Source organism: Littorina saxatilis, linkage group LG16 (assembly GCF_037325665.1).
Source record: "Littorina saxatilis isolate snail1 linkage group LG16, US_GU_Lsax_2.0, whole genome shotgun sequence".
Taxonomy (NCBI): domain Eukaryota; kingdom Metazoa; phylum Mollusca; class Gastropoda; order Littorinimorpha; family Littorinidae; genus Littorina; species Littorina saxatilis.
Window position 1 is genome coordinate 19,337,446 of NC_090260.1, and position 20,587 is coordinate 19,358,032.

General features: G+C 40.4%; 1 protein-coding gene across 1 annotated transcript in view; it reads left to right on the forward strand.

The window, feature by feature from the left end:
* The window catches only part of LOC138951461 (adenomatous polyposis coli protein-like), a gene marked incomplete in the record, with an annotated part of 79,696 nt that overhangs the window by 29,019 nt on the left and 30,090 nt on the right, over nt 1-20,587 (forward strand).

Sequence of the window (20,587 nt, forward strand, 5' to 3'; positions counted from 1 at the left end):
TCCCTCTCCCCCCCTCTCTCTCTCTGTCTCTCTCTCTCAGCTCTCTCTCTCCCTCTCCCCCCCTCTCTCTCTCTATGTCTCTCTCTCTCAGCTCTCTCTCTCCCTCTCCCCCCTCTCTCTCTCTCTTTGTCTCTCTCTCAGCTCTCTCTCTCTCCCTCTCCCCCCCTCTCTCTCTCTCTCTCTGTCTCTCTCAGCTCTCTCTCTCTCAGCTCTCTCTCTCTCTCTCTCTCTCTCTGTCTCTCTCTCAGCTCTCTCTCTCCCTCTCCCCCCTCTCTGTCTCTCTCTGTCTCTCTCTCAGCTCTCTCTCTCCCCCCCCTCTCTCTCTCTCTCTCTTTCCCTTTCCCCTCATTATTTTTTGCATCATGATCTTGATTTTTCTGTTTTGCCGTCCATATGTTTTCGCGGCATATTGAAGAAACATAAGCGTGTATTTGGGGTTGCTCAGCAAAGGTTCTGCTCTTCCTTTCTTGGGGTTGATGTGGTTGATGCGATCAATAGCGTGAAAGTAAGGGTACCAGTGTGTGTTGACAAGTTGGTGTGTAGGGGGCTTGGTTCCAGTCGTGACTCATCCAGGCCTCTGAACTAACTCGGTTGGCTTGTTGCTTCAAAGCCTGTACATCTCCTGTGTGCATCTGTTGCGTTCTCTGCCCGCCCTGTCTTTTTCCGCATGCAACCTCTCTCTCTTTGTGTTTGTCTGTCTGTCTCTTTCTCTCTCTCTCTCTCTCTCTCTCTCTCTCTCTCTCTCCCTCTCCCTCTCTCTCTCTCTCCCTCTCTCTCTCTCTCTCTGTTCCTCACGCTCTATCCCCCCCCCCTCTCCATCTGTCTCTCTCTCCGTATCTCTTCCCCCTCCGCCCGCTGTCTCTGTCTTTACTATGTCTCCTACGCTTTCCCTCTCCGTCTCTCTATCTCCCTCTCCCTCTATCTTTCTCTCGGTCTCGGTCTCTCCTTCTCTCTCCCTCTCTTACCCCTCTCTGCCACACACACACACACACACACACACACCCCCCCCACCCTACCTTACATATTGCGGGTTTTTTCTGCAAGCAATTCTTTGAGATCAGTTTGTATTGCTGCTGTGTTCTCTTAGATGTCGTCCCCATCGGCATTGTTATGAGTCGCAGTGCCATTCATAATCATAATCACTGTCACTTTCAGGCATTGATATTTATTCATCCCTCTCTGAATCCTATGCTCAGTTTTGTCTCGGTGATTATGTGGTTTTATATTATGTTGTGCATCAACTAGGCGCGTTTCTCTGCTGCCGCTAATGTGATACAGAACGCACACCAAGTTAGATAGATCGTAAGAACAAAGTGCGAAGTCTCTTTAAAACTTTCTCTTTGAAACTTTCTCTTTGAAACTAGTATAGAATGTCTGCGATGACAGATAGAAGTTGCCAGCACAAGGGAACCAAGTGGTAATTTTGTTAAAAAAAACCCACACACACACAAAAACACCAACAACTTCTGTCGCTAGACAAGACGCGCTGTGCACGTGCTGATAAAACTGAATTGGTGTCACGGCCTTCAGGTAATGCCGAAACCAAAGAATGCTGAACTTTGCAGCCAGACCGACTGATCTTCGCTCAAGTTGTGTAAGAACCCCGTTCAAAACGCAGACTGATGATTATTAGCACGAGCGCAGCATTTTACCAAACGTCTGCAGAGGCCTGGGTTTTTAGCACAGCTGTGATGAAAAGCGGTGATGAATTATTTTGTTCCATCAGGCCAAAAAGAAAAATACGTCTGTTTCCGGTAACCCGACCGACCCTATTTTTAAGCGCCGACCCTAAAGGTGTTTTTTTCGCTTTTCGCACACAAAAAACAAGTCGCGTAAGGCGAAAATACAATATTTAGTCAAGTAGCTGTCGAACTCACAGAATGAAACTGAACGCAGCAAGACCGTATACTCGTAGCATCGTCACTCCACCGCCCGTGGCAAAGGCAGTGCACGTGGAATTGACAAGAAGAGCGGGGTATTCGTTGCGCTGAGAAGGATAGCACGCTTTTCTGTACCTCTCTTCGTTTTAACTTTCTGAGCGTGTTTTTAATCCAAACATATCATATCTATATATTTTTGGAATCAGGAACCGACAAGGAATAAGATGAAAGTGTTTTTAAATTGATTTCGAAAAAAAAATTGGGATAATAATTTTTATATATTTAATTTTCAGAGCTTGTTTTTAATCCGAATATAACATATTTATATGTTTTTGGAATCAGCAAATGATGGAGAATAAGTTAAACGTAAATTTGGATCGTTTTATAAATTTTTATTTTTTTTTACAATTTTCAGATTTTTAATGACCAAAGTCATTAATTAATTTTTAAGCCACCAAGCTGAAATGCAATACCGAACCCCGGGCTTCGTCGAAGATTACTTGACCAAAATTTCAACCAATTTGGTTGAAAAATGAGGGCGTGACAGTGCCGCCTCAACTTTCACGAAAAGCCGGATATGACGTCATCAAAGACATTTATCAAAAAAATGAAAAAAACGTTCGGGGATTTCATACCCAGAAACTCTCATGTCAAATTTCATAAAGATCGGTCCAGTAGTTTAGTCTGAATCGCTCTACACACACACACAGACAGACACACGCACATACACCACGACCCTCGTTTCGATTCCCCCTCGATGTTAAAATATTTAGTCAAAACTTGACTAAATATAACAAGTCGCGTAAGGCGAAAATACAATATTTAGTCAAGTAGCTGTCGAACTCACAGAATGAAACTGAACGCAATGCAACGCAGCAAGACCGTATACTTGTGGTCCACCGCTCACGGCATAGGCAGTGAAATTGACAAGAAGAGCGGGGTAGTGGTTACGCTATGCTGCATAGCACGCTTTTCTGTACCTCTCTTCGTTTTAACTTTCTGAGCGTGTTTTTAATCCAAACATATCATATCTATATATTTTTGGAATCAGGAACCGACAAGGAATAAGATGAAAGTGTTTTTAAATTGATTTTGAAAAAAAATTTTGATAATAATTTTTATATATTTAATTTTCAGAGCTTGTTTTTAATCCGAATATAACATATTTATATGTTTTTGGAATCAGCAAATGATGGAGAATAAGATAAACGTAAATTTGGATCGTTTTATAAATTTTTATTTTTTTTTTACAATTTTCAGATTTTTAATGACCAAAGTCATTAATTAATTTTTAAGCCACCAAGCTGAAATGCAATACCGAACCCCGGGCTTCGTCGAAGAGTACTTGACCAAAATTTCAACCAATTTGGTTGAAAAATGAGGGCGTGACAGTGCCGCCTCAACTTTCACGAAAAGCCGGATATGACGTCATCAAAGACATTTATCAAAAAAATGAAAAAAACGTTCGGGGATTTCATACCCAGGAACTCTCATGTCAAATTTCATAAAGATCGGTCCAGTAGTTTAGTCTGAATCGCTCTACACACACACACACACAGACAGACACACGCACATACACCACGACCCTCGTTTCGATTCCCCCTCGATGTTAAAATATTTAGTCAAAACTTGACTAAATATAAAAAGGGAAAAACGGGAGGTAATCGGTCGATGAGACTTCACAATCGAAGAGACTTACCTCCCGTTTCCGTCGTCACGCGAAAAAAACATGGCGGCCAATGACGCCGGGAATCCCTCTGAAAACGTAAGAAAAAGGTAAAAAAAAAATTTTTAACAAAAAATAAAACAAGTCGCGTAAGGCGAAATTACTACATTTAGTCAAGCTGTCGAACTCATGGAATGAAACTGAAGGCACTGTATTTTTTCACCAAGACAGTACACCTTCGTCAATCCCCGCGTGAATGAAATCACTCACCTTCCACGTGCAAAACGTAGTGATATTGACACGCCAGATTTGCGCGGTAGCGTATTGTGCTAAGCAGGAAAGCGCGCTTTTCTGTATTCTTGTTAACTTTCTGAGCTTGTTTTGAATACAACCTATCATATCTATATGTTTTTGGAATCAGAAAATGATAAAGAATAAGATGAAATCATTTTTGGGTCGATTTCTTACATTTTAATCGTAAGACTAATTAATCTATTTTTGTTAATTGTGATCACATTTTAAGAGTAAACATGTCATATGTATATATTTTTAGATTCAGAATGTGATGAAGAATACGATGCAATCAATTTTAAATCTGTTTGCGAAAAATCGATTTTAATGACAACTTTAATGAGCAAACTCATTAATTAAATGTTAAGCCTCCAAGCTGAAATGCAATACCAAAGTCCGGGCTTTGTCGAAGATTACTTGACCAAAATTTCAACCAATTTGGTTGAAAACTGAGAGCGTGACAGTGCCGCCTCAACTTTCACGAAAAGCCGGATATGACGTCATCAAAGACATTTATAAAATTTTTTAAAAAAACGTCTGGAGATACCATACTCAGGATCTCTCATGTCAAGTTTCATGAAGATCGGTCCGGTAGTTTTCTCTGAATCGCTCTACACACACACACACACACACACACACACACATACACCACGACCCTCGTCTCGATGCCCCCATCTACCTTAAAACATTTAGTCAAAACTTGACTTAATGTAAAACAACGACCGACCGACCCTATTTTTTTCGGCGATGTTACCGGAAACAGACATATTTTTCTTGTTGGCCTCATCAGCGCACGGAAGTCTGTGATTCTGGGGGAGCACGCAAGAATGATATGAATATATATCTTTGTGACAGTGTTCTCTATTTGCAAAGAAGTGTGGTAGGATCGAGAGTATTTCTGGAAGCTTTCGTTTGTGAATGTAAGCATTCTGCACCACTTGCATTCTCTGCATTGTTCACGGAAAAAGACAGGGAATATTTTACTCGTTAAGCTGTGAAATGATGTGCTTTTTTGGGTATCGTTTGCATTTAACACCTAAAGAGGTTTTGGGCTGTGCAATTCTGCATTGTGTAGCGTTGGTGTTGTCTGTGCGCTCGAAGCTTTAGGCTGTGAAATTGTACATTCTGTATCCGTGGGATTTTCAACGCTCGCCGATTAAAATTCATTTAAAGGCACAGTAAGCCTCCCGTAAACCACCACAGAGCTCCCCGAGCGTCTACATACAGTACAAGCATACTTCCATTTGAACGCTCACCGAACGAGAACATCCTGGCTGCTTTCTGTCGAGCGTGAGAAATTTTCAAAGAATTTATTTTCGTGGACTTGGTCCTCTACAACAATGGTGCCTCGTTTTGGTGCTGGACGGCTGTTATGAATATTCAATACCGGAAATCACGCCCGGACAGTAAGCCTCCCGTAAACCATCACAGATACTGTCAGGCTTTTACACACAGTACAAACACCCTTCCATTTGAACGCTCACCAAACGGGAACATCCTAGGTGCCCTACGTAAAGAGCGAGCAATTTTTAAAGAATTAATTTTGCAGATTGTCTCGAACACTTTTTGGACCCATCCTGAACTCAGGTCAACAGGCATGGGAATTGTCCGCCGAACGGCGGATTTCCGCCGAATTTTTATTTTGTTCCGCCGAAAAAGCAAAAGTGTCCGCCGAAAAAATAAAGGGGGGAGGCAAACAAATAAAGCACCGGTTACTTTTGCCTTTGCGCAAAAGCCCGCGAAAACTGTCCGTACTTTGTTCACGCACTGCTACCGCCCGCCTCAGTTACTTGAACTTTGAGTGAAACAGCTCGCTGTTGATTCGCGGGCACGCTATAGGATTCGTAGTGTACCTTTGTCTCTAAAAGTCACAAGGCTACAACGATCTGTGTGTGAGGCGAGATCAAAGGCAGGTGGGTCACTCTCCTGAAAACTGGTCAGATGTGTGACTTGAGTGCCCAAAAATAAAGTTAGTCAAAATTGAAATATTTTGGTGTGTTTGGTTTGTTTAACATCTCAACTTTCCAACACAAGGTTTTGAAAAGCAAGATAAACTTTTGGAAATGTTGTAATTTAAGATAACGTGTTGAAGGTTGCCTCGTCTCGCGTGTAACACAGGACACCATTAGAGGCACATTTTTACTCTTATCATAAAAAATACAAGTGATTATCATGCAATTTCCAATGAGATACAATAGAAATTGCTTCATAGAAGTACCAGAAGTTTCAAAATATACCATACAATTACTTATTGGGGGGATTACTATGAGGACGCCAGATCAACAATTTCCTCATTTACAAAAAACCTTTCCAGCAAGTAATCAGATATTGCTATCTGCAAAATTGTATGATTTAAAGAATCTCCATGAATACTTAAAACAGGAATATGGACATACTTTGAAAAATCTTGGTAATACTTGCAGATATTCATCAAATGACACAGAACGTCTCGCGTGTAATCATGGACACCGCAAACAAACACAGACACCAATATCAGTTAACCATGGGTTTATTTCAGTCAAAACGAAACAACTTTTTATTGAAATGTGTGTCTGCCACGTCTGTCAAGAGTTGGAACAGGCAGCACCTCAACTACTTCCTCAAACTTCACAAAAAATATCTCCTCCACAGCAGGCCACACAAACGATGATCCTTGTTTCCTAAGTAAATGGACAACCGTGTCAATCTGTGGACAAACAAATGAACCTTTCTTAAAATAGAAAAATTAAAAATAGTAACTGAAAAGGTTTACATCATGAATTAAAAATACAAGGAGCAAGTGACACCAATAAACTTGGAAATGTCTACCTCAGAAAACCAGACAACTGAAGCTCTCCATTCTGACCAACTAGGGGTAATTTTTATTTGGTACTTGAAATACATGTATAAATGTAATTGATTCCATATGTAACCTGCACTTACCATGCCATGAAAAGACTTTGCTAGGAATGTCTGCACAAATCAGTATGGATACAGAAAATTAAAAAAAATGACTGCATGCAAGCAAAGTCATTCCAGTATAATAAGATTAAGATTAATGAAAAACATGTTAAAACAATTATTTACAGTAGAAACGTACCGGTCTCTCTGATCTGCTTCTGGATCAGCATTGACTGGACTGGCAGAAAGGATAGGAGCATTAGCAGCATCCTGGCATCTGAAAAAAGTATGCAACAGTTGGAGTCAGATATTTTAATTGCTACCACAGCTTTACATCGCACATTGAGGTACATAACAGTGCATGTTACAACCGTCAAGATTCCAAGATACACACATTGGAAATCAGAGTGGTTCTGTCCTGAACACATCCTCGTAACACAAAGAAACAACAAGTCGCGTAAGGCGAAATTACTACATTTAGTCAAGCTGTGGAACTCACAGAATGAAACTGAACGCACTGCATTTTTTAACAATGACCGCAGTGAAACTGACGAGCCTGTTTAGGGCGGTAGTGGTTTCGCTGTGCTGCATAGCACACTTTTCTGTGCCTCTCTTCGTTTGAACTTTCTGAGCGTGTTTTTAATCCAAACATATCATATCTATATGTTTTTGGAATCAGGAACCGACAAGGAATAAGATGGAATTGTTTTTAAATCGATTTCCGAAATTTAATTTTAATCATAATGTTTATATTTTTAAATTTTCAGAGCTTGTTTTTAATCCGAATATAACATATTTATATGTTTTTGGATCAGAAAATGATGAAGAATAAAATGAACGTAGTTTTGGATCGTTTTATAAAAAATAAAATTTTAATTACAATTCAGATGTTTAATGACCAAAGTCATTAATCAATTTTTAAGCCTCCAAGCTGAAATGCAACACAAAGTCCGGCCTTCGTCGAAGATTGCTTTGCCAAAATTTCAATCAATTTGATTGAAAAATGAGGGTGTGACAGTGCCGCTTCAACTTTTACAAAAAGCCGGATATGACATCATCAAAGACATTTATCCAAAAAAAGAAAAAAAACATCTGGGGATATCATGCCCAGGAACTCTCATGTAAACATTTCATAACGATCGGTCCAGTAGTTTACTCTGAATCGCTCTACACACACACGCACAGACACACACACACATATATACACCACGACCCTCGTCTCGATTCCCCCTCTATGTTAAAAAATTTAGTCAAAACTTGACTAAATGTAAAAATGACTACACGCTGTGTAAAATCTGCACCAGTGCAAATGAAAATGCCAGTATTTGTCATAATTTCTGCCCCGCACGCATCGCTGACACCGCATGCGGAAAGCAGCAATGGCGTCTGCTATACGAACGAGACAGCTCTGGCTATGATGAGAGATTCAAACGTTATTTCTTGAGATTCTCAACAAAACAAATGAACCTGAACCACATGATCTAATCTTCATTTAAAAAAATAGAAAATAAACTAACAAGAGGCGCAAAACAATCATAGAAAACGAAAACTTCTTTTCACGTTGGACTGTACCTAGATCTACTCTACCCATGAATTTGCCACTTGGTTGCTTTTTTCTGACAGAAAGGCATTTTTTTTTCGAATTCAGTTTGTAAACATGACAAAATCATATTAGTGGTTTAAGTTCTACACGCAAAATAGTAAAAATAGAGCCGTCGTAAAGCTCAAACTTACCTCAAAGGTTGTGATCACATGTACCGTCTCGCACGTCTGTCGTCAACTTTGGCGCGGACCCCGCAACAACAAAGTTTTCCTGCGTCTAACCGCGTGCTCGATTGTACGAAAACACGTTTGCACCGTGTAACCCCAACAGGGACTCCCTTATATTCATGCGCGAATGGGTTGAAAGATCGCAAGTTTGCCAGAAAATAGTTCTGCAATGTGCTCACACGTATCGCAAATTTTCGGACACCACTTGCAGATCTATCAGAACATCTCATTAAACTTGCTTTACAGACTCAACTTGAATCTCATTCAATCGCGATTAATCACATCGAATATTTTACTATGTCAGAGTAGAATTATCCATCCCCTGAAACAGTATGCACAAGTTATGTTTGGGCATGGCGTTGAAGCTAAAAATAGGACACCAGGCGTGACGTGCGAGACGATTGTTTCTACATGGTCAAATGCAACCAAGTTATTATCGAAAGATCGTTTGGGCGCATCGGGCGGGTGAAATCAAATTCATACACAGGAATTTGCAACAATTGTAGAAAAATGTGTCATCAAATGGGTAAATTTGAGGCATGTGTATGCGCAGAGACAGCATGTCACACTTCGAATGGAAAAAATTGGCGATTTCAGAGCTTCTGCAGTGCAAAGCAAATCACAGAATTTACAAACGCTTTAGTTCTTGTTCACACTGTTGCTCCAAATAACACTGAAGACAACAAAACACATAAAAATAAAGGAAAGTAATTATTTTGTTGTTTATTTAAATGTTTTTGTACGCTGCCCCGACTGACCAGTTTCCAGGAGAGTGACCCAGGTCCATTGTGATAGCTGGATGGCCTTGTTTATAGACACTGACCTTCTTTCTAGGGGTCATTGACTCAGTTTTAGCTATGAGAGGTGGTTCCCCTTTCATATGAGAGAGGAAACACTTCCTGCACCCGGGTCAGTGACCGAGTTTAACCTATGGGGAGTTTAACCTATGGGGCGGTCTCTTTGATGTCTTGAGAGGAAACTTGGCCAGGGTAGTACATGCACCAGAACTGGTGGACACCATGAAATCGGAGATTGATCGGAGATTGATCAGAATGTACATGTACATGCTTTTACACGACTTTTTAAATTTTACTTCTAAAATTGTGACAGTAAAGTGAACATTTGAACTATGCCTCTCTCTATGGATTATATTATGAAGCTGTTGAAAACATGCAGAGATTGTACTCTCCAAGGAAAGATCGATGGGACGATCATTTGAAGGTGAGTGGGAAAACTTGTCTTAAGACCATTTAGGGTTGAAAACTCCACAGCGAATTGCTGATATAACGAACTAAAATTTATCTCCCTTGAGATTCGTTGTACCCGGACTTCACTGTATAATACATATATATATGTATATATTTTTTTTTCTTCAAAAAAGCAAAAATTGGTACTAAAAACTCTGATTCTAAAAACAGAATTTAATGGCAAACTTGGAGCTCAGATGACACCAGATTGCACCATCTGGGTTCTTTGGAGAATTTTTTTTCCGGGGGGGCATGCCCCCGGACCCCCCTATAGTCCAGGCATATTAGAGAACAACGTTGAAGTGACAATGACTAGGTTTAAAATGTCCCTTATCAGAAAGTTCAACCTCAGTCCTTTGATGTTTATTAAACACATTTTCATATAAAGTTGGCGCTTCATACGGAAAAATGGCTTTGAAATTGACCCAAATCCTTCTTTGGGCTCTGTAAATGTCGTTTGGGGGTATGGTTGTAAAATGGTATCTACTGGTCACCCCAATGTATAAACTGAAAACTCTTTCTGCACCAGAACACGCAGAAAGGATTGTATCTGCCTGATGTCTGATGCTTTTCAAAATCCCCAACCACTAACACCTTCAAAACGGACTTTAACTGACACTGTTGTTTTTCCCTATATAATCCTTACTATTTTTCCGAGACGTCGTCGTGTTGTGTATTTAGCTTGCCACAACCTCATACATGGTCCTAAAAGTTAAAGTTGAAGAAAATACTAAAGATAAATGAAAAAGCTGACGCAGTGTCATTCGCACCGTGAATCCCCCCATGGGAACATACTAAAGTCTGGTTCCAAGTAGGCTCAATTTCCTTCTATTTCTTTGTATTTCTGCCTCGTAGGGGTAGGGGTGTTCAAACCAAAGGCACCTTTAAACCAAAATTCAAATCACACATCTTACAATACTAAGACACTCAGCAGTAAAAGGGTGTCTGCTGGTAAAAAATTCCAAACAATCCTAAAAGTACTTCACTACTAAAAGTGCTTTTAAAAAGAGCCGTTATTTTTCCCTCTATATTCAGTATTGTGTTTTCTGCGAACATGTAGTCTATTTAGATGGTTGTCGTGTGCACTTGAGTTGCTAAAGCGTTTTCAGTTGGGCATATGTCGAAAAGCAAAGAATTAGCCCTTTGAAAACCATCAGAACTGTCACACAAAAATAACATTTACCTATCTCACCAACTGACCAAACATAGGGCTTTTCCTTATGTATTATGTATTGTCGTGTTTTTTGTAGCATACTTGTGAAAACAGCCACCATTGTTGTAAATGATACTTTAAAGAGCATTATTTCATTTTTACAGTTGAAGGACAACCTGGACTGCCGTATATTACAGCTGTTTTACAATCAGCCAAAATTTTCTTAACAAACGTATGTTAAGAACAACTCCCATAGTGAAATTGAAGGAAAACAAATTGAAAATCCCCCTGCCATAGAGGAGCTAAAGAATCAACAATAAACGACTGCATGGATAGCTTGATGCACGAATGCATTGCGGACATGTTTGTCTCCAACCAAGAGAAAGTTCCAAAAAATCCCTTTTGTGCTTCTTATTATACAGTGACGTCAAAGACAGCCTTTTCTGCTGTTCATACATTCAGGGGTTATGGTTACACTAAACGACGTAGTTGTAGCCATACTGCCATCCAGATTTATTTTTTCCTTGCGAGCAGTCACAGGGTGTTTGTGCTGTCTGCCAACCGTTAGATGACCCCGCCCAAGTCTGTTAAGGGACCGTTTGACCGTTATAGAACGCGTCTTTTTGATTTTTTGGCACAGTTGGAAACGGTTGATTTTTATCCCTACCATTGTTTCCAAACATTATATAGGAATGTTTTGTGAACAACGGATAATAGCCGCTACTCGCATGTGTAGCAAAAGTGAGCGTACATACTCACCCTGGTCGTCCAGCCGTTGTCCGTTGCCCGTCTTTATCTGTCTGTACTGAACATTACCTTTGGATATTTCTCCAACGCTATGAAGTGAAGAAACACCAAATGTTGCAAAATGTTGTATGACCCCAAGAGCTCAAAAAAGATACTTGAGAACCTTGACCTTACCTTAAGGTCAAGGTCACAGGGAGAATGAATGTGGTCTAAAAACTGCAAAATTTCACATTGTGCCAGTTTTCTGGAAAACAAATTAAAAACAGCGGGCTTAGTTTTGTATGGTATACAAGAAAAAGAAAGCCTTATCTTCTGATACCATTTTGGTTGACCTCGCTTCAATGTCAAGGTCAGAGGAGCCCTTCAAAGTTGAATTGTAGACATATTTTGATGTGAGCTTGCCCCTTTAACTTTACTATGGACGATATCTCTTACAAACTTAAACACTGTGTGGGGCGTTTGTTAGAATTTCATAGTGATCCACATCTGGCCACATGTCGTCAGTGTCAAGGTCACATTGACCCCTATCAAAAATGTGACCAAGACGGGTAAAGAAATCACTATTTAAAAGTGACCATGTGTCTTGATAAAAAGTGTTAAAAAGCACCATTATCCTTTGTATAATTATGTTGAATTACTGGTCTTATGTTCAGTGACCTTGGCCCTTGACTTTGGGTCAAGGTCATATGTATTTTCGTAAGAGAAATGTGTAAAACAATTTGTATCGAATGATGCTATTGACAGTTTCAATTGTTTGACCTTGAATTTCGAGGTCACATAAAGGTGAAAGTCATGTAAAGGATACAGTTAGCATGTTTCAATGTATATTTTATGAACCAGCTGTAAGACAAGTCCTACGGGCCTAACGCTTTCTTGCATTGAAATGCCTTTTCTCTTTTGCCTTCTTCTACGGTACCCCTTGGTTATAGAGGATCCAGCTCTGTATACTTGGTTTTACTAAGTGCCTGTCTATAACAGCGAAGGGTGAATGTCGTAAACCAACTCACTGCGCACAACTTGCTTCAAGGTCAAGGTCACAGGGGACATAAAATAATGTTGTTCAAAAACAGTAAATTTTCACATTTTCACAATTTTCTCCCACGTTATTGAGAATGACGACCTTAGCTACAAGTGTTATTTAGGTCAAAGCAAGCCCTATCTATTGATACCAGTTTGGTTGACCTTGCTTCAAGGTCAAGGTCACAGGGGACCTTCAAAGTTGGATTGTATACATGTTTTGAAGTGACCTTGACCCTGAACTATGAAAAAAATCTTTCAAACTTCATAATTGTGTGGGGCACATGTTATATACTGATATTGAGCCACATTTAGTCACATATCATCAAGGTCAAGGTCACTTTGCCCCTTATGAAATGTGACTGAAACGGGCAATTGAATCACTAAAAGTGACAATGTCTCTTTGTAGAAAGTGCCAATAAGTATGTTTATGCTTCCTATGTCTTGAATTGATAGCCTTGTGATGTGTGACCTTTGATGATCTTGACCTTGGCCAAAGGTCATGTGTAATTTGGTAGGAAAAATCTGTAAACCAGTTCTAATAGTGTACAATGTCCTTGCCAGCTTCAGTTGTTAGACCTTCACCTTCAAGGTCACCTGAAGGTCAAGGTCACTTTAAGACAAAGGTCAAGCATGAGAGTCGCATGGGCTTTGCTTTGTTAAGATTTTTTTACCAAGAGACATGGATTTCTTTACCCGGCTTGGTCACATTTTTCATAGGGGTCAATGTGACCTTGACCCTAACGATATGTGACCAGATGTGGCTCACTATGAAATTCTAACAAACGCCCCACTCAGTGTTTAAGTTTGTAAGAGATATCGTCCATAGTAAAGTTAAAGGGGCAAGCTCACATCAAAATATGTCTACAATTCAACTTTGAAGGGCTCCTCTGACCTTGACATTGAAGCGAGGTCAACCAAAATGGTATCAGAAGATAAGGCTTTCTTTTTCTTGTATACCATACAAAACTAAGCCCGCTGTTTTTAATTTGTTTTCCAGAAAACTGGCACAATGTGAAATTTTGCAGTTTTTAGACCACATTCATTCTCCCTGTGACCTTGACCTTAAGGTAAGGTCAAGGTTCTCAAGTATCTTTTTTGAGCTCTTGGGGTCATACAACATTTTGCAACATTTGGTGTTTCTTCACTTCATAGCGTTGGAGAAATATCCAAAGGTAATGTTCAGTACAGACAGATAAAGACGGGCAACGGACAACGGCTGGACGACCAGGGTGAGTATGTACGCTCACTTTTGCTACACATGCGAGTAGCGGCTATTATCCGTTGTTCACAAAACATTCCTATATAATGTTTGGAAACAATGGTAGGGATAAAAATCAACCGTTTCCAACTGTGCCAAAAAATCAAAAAGACGCGTTCTATAACGGTCAAACGGTCCCTTAACAGATTTGGGCGGGGTCATCTAACGGTTGGCAGACAGCACAAACACCCTGTGACTGCTCGCAAGGAAAAAATAAATCTGGATGGCAGTATGGCTACAACTACGTCGTTTAGTGTAACCATAACCCCTGAATGTATGAACAGCAGAAAAGGCTGTCTTTGACGTCACTGTATAATAAGAAGCACAAAAGGGATTTTTTGGAACTTTCTCTTGGTTGGAGACAAACATGTCCGCAATGCATTCGTGCATCAAGCTATCCATGCAGTCGTTTATTGTTGATTCTTTAGCTCCTCTATGGCAGGGGGATTTTCAATTTGTTTTCCTTCAATTTCACTATGGGAGTTGTTCTTAACATACGTTTGTTAAGAAAATTTTGGCTGATTGTAAAACAGCTGTAATATACGGCAGTCCAGGTTGTCCTTCAACTGTAAAAATGAAATAATGCTCTTTAAAGTATCATTTACAACAATGGTGGCTGTTTTCACAAGTATGCTACAAAAAACACGACAATACATAATACATAAGGAAAAGCCCTATGTTTGGTCAGTTGGTGAGATAGGTAAATGTTATTTTTGTGTGACAGTTCTGATGGTTTTCAAAGGGCTAATTCTTTGCTTTTCGACATATGCCCAACTGAAAACGCTTTAGCAACTCAAGTGCACACGACAACCATCTAAATAGACTACATGTTCGCAGAAAACACAATACTGAATATAGAGGGAAAAATAACGGCTCTTTTTAAAAGCACTTTTAGTAGTGAAGTACTTTTAGGATTGTTTGGAATTTTTTACCAGCAGACACCCTTTTACTGCTGAGTGTCTTAGTATTGTAAGATGTGTGATTTGAATTTTGGTTTAAAGGTGCCTTTGGTTTGAACACCCCTACCCCTACGAGGCAGAAATACAAAGAAATAGAAGGAAATTGAGCCTACTTGGAACCAGACTTTAGTATGTTCCCATGGGGGGATTCACGGTGCGAATGACACTGCGTCAGCTTTTTCATTTATCTTTAGTATTTTCTTCAACTTTAACTTTTAGGACCATGTATGAGGTTGTGGCAAGCTAAATACACAACACGACGACGTCTCGGAAAAATAGTAAGGATTATATAGGGAAAAACAACAGTGTCAGTTAAAGTCCGTTTTGAAGGTGTTAGTGGTTGGGGATTTTGAAAAGCATCAGACATCAGGCAGATACAATCCTTTCTGCGTGTTCTGGTGCAGAAAGAGTTTTCAGTTTATACATTGGGGTGACCAGTAGATACCATTTTACAACCATACCCCCAAACGACATTTACAGAGCCCAAAGAAGGATTTGGGTCAATTTCAAAGCCATTTTTCCGTATGAAGCGCCAACTTTATATGAAAATGTGTTTAATAAACATCAAAGGACTGAGGTTGAACTTTCTGATAAGGGACATTTTAAACCTAGTCATTGTCACTTCAACGTTCCCTTCACTAAAGTGGCTAAGATGCCTGGACTACTAGTAAGGCTAGGCTCTTCGCGCCGTCGACTTGACGCTTCGCGTCTTCAGTTATAAATTTTCCGCCTTTTTGACTCACATGCGAAGCAAAAGTGAGTCTATGTACTCACCCGAGTCGTCCGTCCGTCCGTCCGTCCGGACGTCCGTCCGTCCGGAAAACTTTAACGTTGGATATTTCTTGGACACTATTCAGTCTATCAGTACCAAATTTGGCAAGATGGTGTATGATGACAAGGCCCCAAAAAACATACATAGCATCTTGACCTTGCTTCAAGGTCAAGGTCGCAGGGGCCATAAATGTTGTCTAAAAAACAGCTATTTTTCACATTTTTCCCATTTTCTCTGAAGTTTTTGAGATTGAATACCTCACCTATATATGATATATAGGGCAAAGTAAGCCCCATCTTTTGATACCAGTTTGGTTTACCTTGCTTCAAGGTCAAGGTCACAGGAGCTCTTCAAAGTTGGATTGTATACATATTTTGAAGTGACCTTGACCCTGAACTATGGAAGATAACTGTTTCAAACTTAAAAATTATGTGGGGCACATGTTATGCTTTCATCATGAGACACATTTGGTCACATATGATTAAGGTCAAGGTCACTTTGACCCTTATGAAATGTGACCAAAATAAGGTAGTGAACCACTAAAAGTGACCATATCTCATGGTAGAAAGAGCCAATAAGCACCATTGTACTTCCTATGTCTTGAATTAACAGCTTTGTGTTGCATGACCTTGGATGAACATGTATTTTGGTAGGAAAAATGTGTAAAGCAGTTCTTAGTGTATGATGTCATTGCTATGTAAAGGTCAAGGTCAAGCATGTGAGTCGTATGGGCTTTGCCCTTCTTGTTTACAATTTTCAATTCCCATGCCTGGTCAAACATGAGTTACTTCTCTTCGGGTCTCATTCTATCGATGTAAACTGGCGATAGCCGTGGATCGATGATTATCAGAATGTTTTTGGACCGTGGTGCGTTTTTGTGCTAGACCTAACTTTTAAAATCTAAATAATAAATTGACAGCTTGTTACACAAACATTCTTTAATCATAAAAGAATTCTTTTTTCATCAAGACAAGATCAGTACAATTCGAAGTTATGAAAGTTTGAAAAAAGAAAAGCCCGGAAGCAGGGTCACGCAAAGGTCGTAGCAGACGACGGTTTATGCATATCGCCGTTCCTCTCAACAGTCAAAAGCCATCGCTAGAGTTCTTGTGAACCACAGCTGTTTGTTTTGTGCATAAAAAACGTGCTATTGTAGATAAGCTCACATCGAGTCGCATTCAAATTACTAACTGACGACTACATTGTGAAAAAGGGAAACTGGACCACACGGGTTCACGATGGCTCACGATAAACCACGCAAAAATAAATTCTTTGGAAATTGTTTGCTCTTTACGGAGGGCACCTACTGACCTAGGATGTTCTCAATCGGTGAGTGTTTAAATGAAAGGGTGTTTGTACTGTGTGTAAAAGCCTGACCGTATCTGTGATGATTTACGGGAGGCTTACTGTACCTTTAAATTCATTTAATTGATTTGCAAAGTCGCGACGCATTTTTGAGCTAATCAAGGGGTACCGGTAACTAAGTTTCAGCACATCGTGTGACCCTTGGACTTTTTAAGTTCCAATTCGTCAGAAAACTTCTCCAAATGGCTCCTTAGATGATAAGTAGGCCTTAGAGGTTGTGACGTTCTGCATTCTGTATCGTTGGTGTTGTCTCCCGCAGTGGGGCACTGCGGTTATGAAATTAAAGGCCCCTCCTGTTTTTGGAACCGCAGGAGCTTTCTAGTTTGCTGTTAGGTAGATTTTTGGTTCCTCTTTCCTGTCATGCTCTCTTTTTCTTCATGAATTCTTTTCTTTTTTCTGCCTTCTTGCTCATTCACCTGTATTTTTTCCAAAAATTTCTTCTCTTGCCGCTTGTCTCGCGATTCATGTATAGTTTAATCTGTTAGTGTTCTGATGTAAGTCCAGCAGTAGATAGGTTAAGCCTATTTTAACATACTGGAAACTGGTAATCTTCCAGTAGGTATTAATTTAGTTTTACTAAAGCCTGCTGGGACACAAGTAATGGGTTAGTGCATTTGTAAACAGGAATCGCTTGACAAGTGGCCCCCTTCATCCCCCCCCTTCCTCGTCCTGATATGGCTCTGCGTAGTCGGCTGGACGTTAAGCAACAAATAAACAAACAAACAGTAGGTGTTGTCAGTACGCTGGAAGCAATAGGCTGTGACATTCTGCAATTTGTTTCCTTGGCATTATCGACGCTGCGGACACTTTAAGCCACTGAAATTCTGCATTCTGTATCGTTGACATGTTAAATGACGATCGGTTTAGAAATTCTGCGTTCCGTATTTTTAGCATTGTTAATAATAATACTTAAGAAAATAAATCGTCAGGAAAAAAGAAAAAGATTGTTGACATTCTAAATGCTGTGGACAATTTCGGTTGTAAAATTCAGTCTGTATTCCGTATTGTTGGTATTCTTAATGCTATTAAGAAACTCCCCAGAAAAAGTAGATTGTACGGTTTTAAATTGCCAACGCTTAGCACAACACAACGGACATCAATCAATCTATATATATATATATATATATATACGACTTGTGTCTGTCTGTGTGTCTGTCTGTGTATCTGTGTGTGTGTCTGTGTATCTGTGTGTGTGTCTGTGTATCTGTGTATTCGCCATGCACGGCCAAAGTTCTCGATGGATCTGCTTCAAATTTGGTGGGCTTATTCAGAGAGACCCCGGACACAACCTCATCGATGAGATATTTCAACACGTGCTCTCAGCGCGCAGCGCTGAACCGATTTTGGTTCCACCTCAGCTACCCGGGCCCCCATACCGACACACCAAAGCCGCTACACCACATCACAACGCCAAAGTTCTCGCTGGATCTTTTTTAAATTTGGACACCGTATTCAGCTACACCCCGGACACAATATCATCGATGAGATATTTCAACACGTGCTCTGATTTTGGTTTTTGTGTTCATTTCACCATTATAAGTAACTCTTCCTTATCTTCTCCAGTGTTTGGCGTTTATCTCCCTTCCTTCGTGTGGCTTTCCCGTTTGTAAGTTACTATTACTATTTTTAGAATGTCACTGCGCTGTCCACTGCGCTGTCCACAACGCTTCCCTTGCACCCGTAAGTTGTTCTTACTGTCAAAGTGAAAAGGTCGAATCAATTTATAGCCACGCGAAAAATACACTCTCACCTATCTCTATATATTTATAGATACAGATATGCATATATATATATATACGGCTTCTCTGTGTATGTGTGTGTTTGTGTGTGTGTGTGTGTGGGCAAAAACCTGTGTATTGTAGAGTTCTGTTTGTGATGTGGTCTAGCGGCTTTTGTCTGTATGTTCTGGCATTTGAGAAGCCACAGCAGATAATATAGGGCTAAGAAATAAGCTCTAAAATTCTCAATCCCGTTTGACAGGACTTCGCCTTCAAAGGTGATTGTGGTGAACCGCCACGCTGTCTGTCTCTGTCTCGCGATTCACCCCGGCGAAGCCGGGTATTCCTCTAGTCAATCAATATGAGGCTTATGTCGCGCGTGTACAGTTCTAAGCGCAGGGATATAGTTTTTGAGTCACTTGAGAAAAAGTGACTCTATGTAATCGGTCAGTGTTAGTCGGCCGGCCGGCCGTCCGTAGACACCACCTTAACGTTGGACTTTTCTCGGAAACTATCAAAGCGATCGGGCTCATATTTTGTTTAGTCGTGACCTCCAATGACCTCTACACTTTAACGATGGTTTCGTTGACCTTTGACCTTTTTCAAGGTCACAGGTCAGCGTCAAAGGAAAAATTAGACATTTTATATCTTCGACAAAGTTCATCGGATGTGATTGAAACTTTGTAGGATTATTCTTTACATCAAAGTATTTACATCTGTAGCCTTTTACGAACGTTATCAGAAAAACAAGGGAGATAACTAGCCTTTTCTGTTCGGCAACACACAACTTAACGTTGGGCTTTTCTCGGAAACTATAAAAGTGACCGGGCTCAAATTTTATGTGAACGTGACTCATTGTGTTGTGAATAGCAATTTCTTCCTGTCCATCTGATGCCTCATATAATATTCAGAACTGCGAAAGTGACTCGATTGAGCGTTTGCTCTTCTTGTTAATTATTTTTTTTATGCAATTTATATCGCGCACATATTCAAGGCGCAGGGATTTATTTATGCCGTGTGAGATGGAATTTTTTTTACACAATACATCACGCATTCACATCGGCCAGCAGATCGCAGCCATTTCGGCGCATATCCTACTTTTCACGGCCTATTATTCCAAGTCACACGGGTATTTTGGTGGACATTTTTTTTTATCTATGCCTATACAATTTTGCCAGGAAAGACCCTTTTGTCAATCGTGGGATCTTTAACGTGCACACCCCAATGTAGTGTACACGATGATGGTCTGTTGATACGTCTAGATCTGTTATCCTGCTATTCAGCAAGCAGAAAGAAATATTTTCACCGTTACTGTTCATGAGATTGCAAAATACGAGAAGGTCGTGGATGTAGCTGTCTATTTTGAAATTTTGGCTGCAACTACTCCAGAGAGTGGCGGGTGTGTATGTGTGTGTGTGTGTGTGTGTTCTGTGTTTATGCGCATGTGTGTATGCGCGCGTGGGTGTGTGTGAGAGAGCGAGAGGGAGGGGGAGCGAGAGAGAGAGGGGAGACAGAGAGAGAGAGAGAGAGAGAGAGAGAGAGAGAGAGAGAGAGAGACAGAGACAGAGAGAGAGAGAGAGACAGAGAGAGAGAGAGACAGAGAGAGAGACAGACAGAGAGAGAGACAGAGAGAGAGAGACAGAGACAGAGAAATAGAGAGAGAGAGACAGACAGAGAGAGAGAGACAGACAGAGAGAGAGAGACAGACAGACAGAGGCAGAGAGAGAGAGAGACAGAAAGAGAGAGAGACAGAGAGAGAGACAGAGAGAGAGAGAGAGAGAGCTACACGTGTAGACAGGTTCCAGCACGCATGAATCAATAGGAGCTGGGTATTGATCTGTCTTGTTCAGGCTTCCCACGC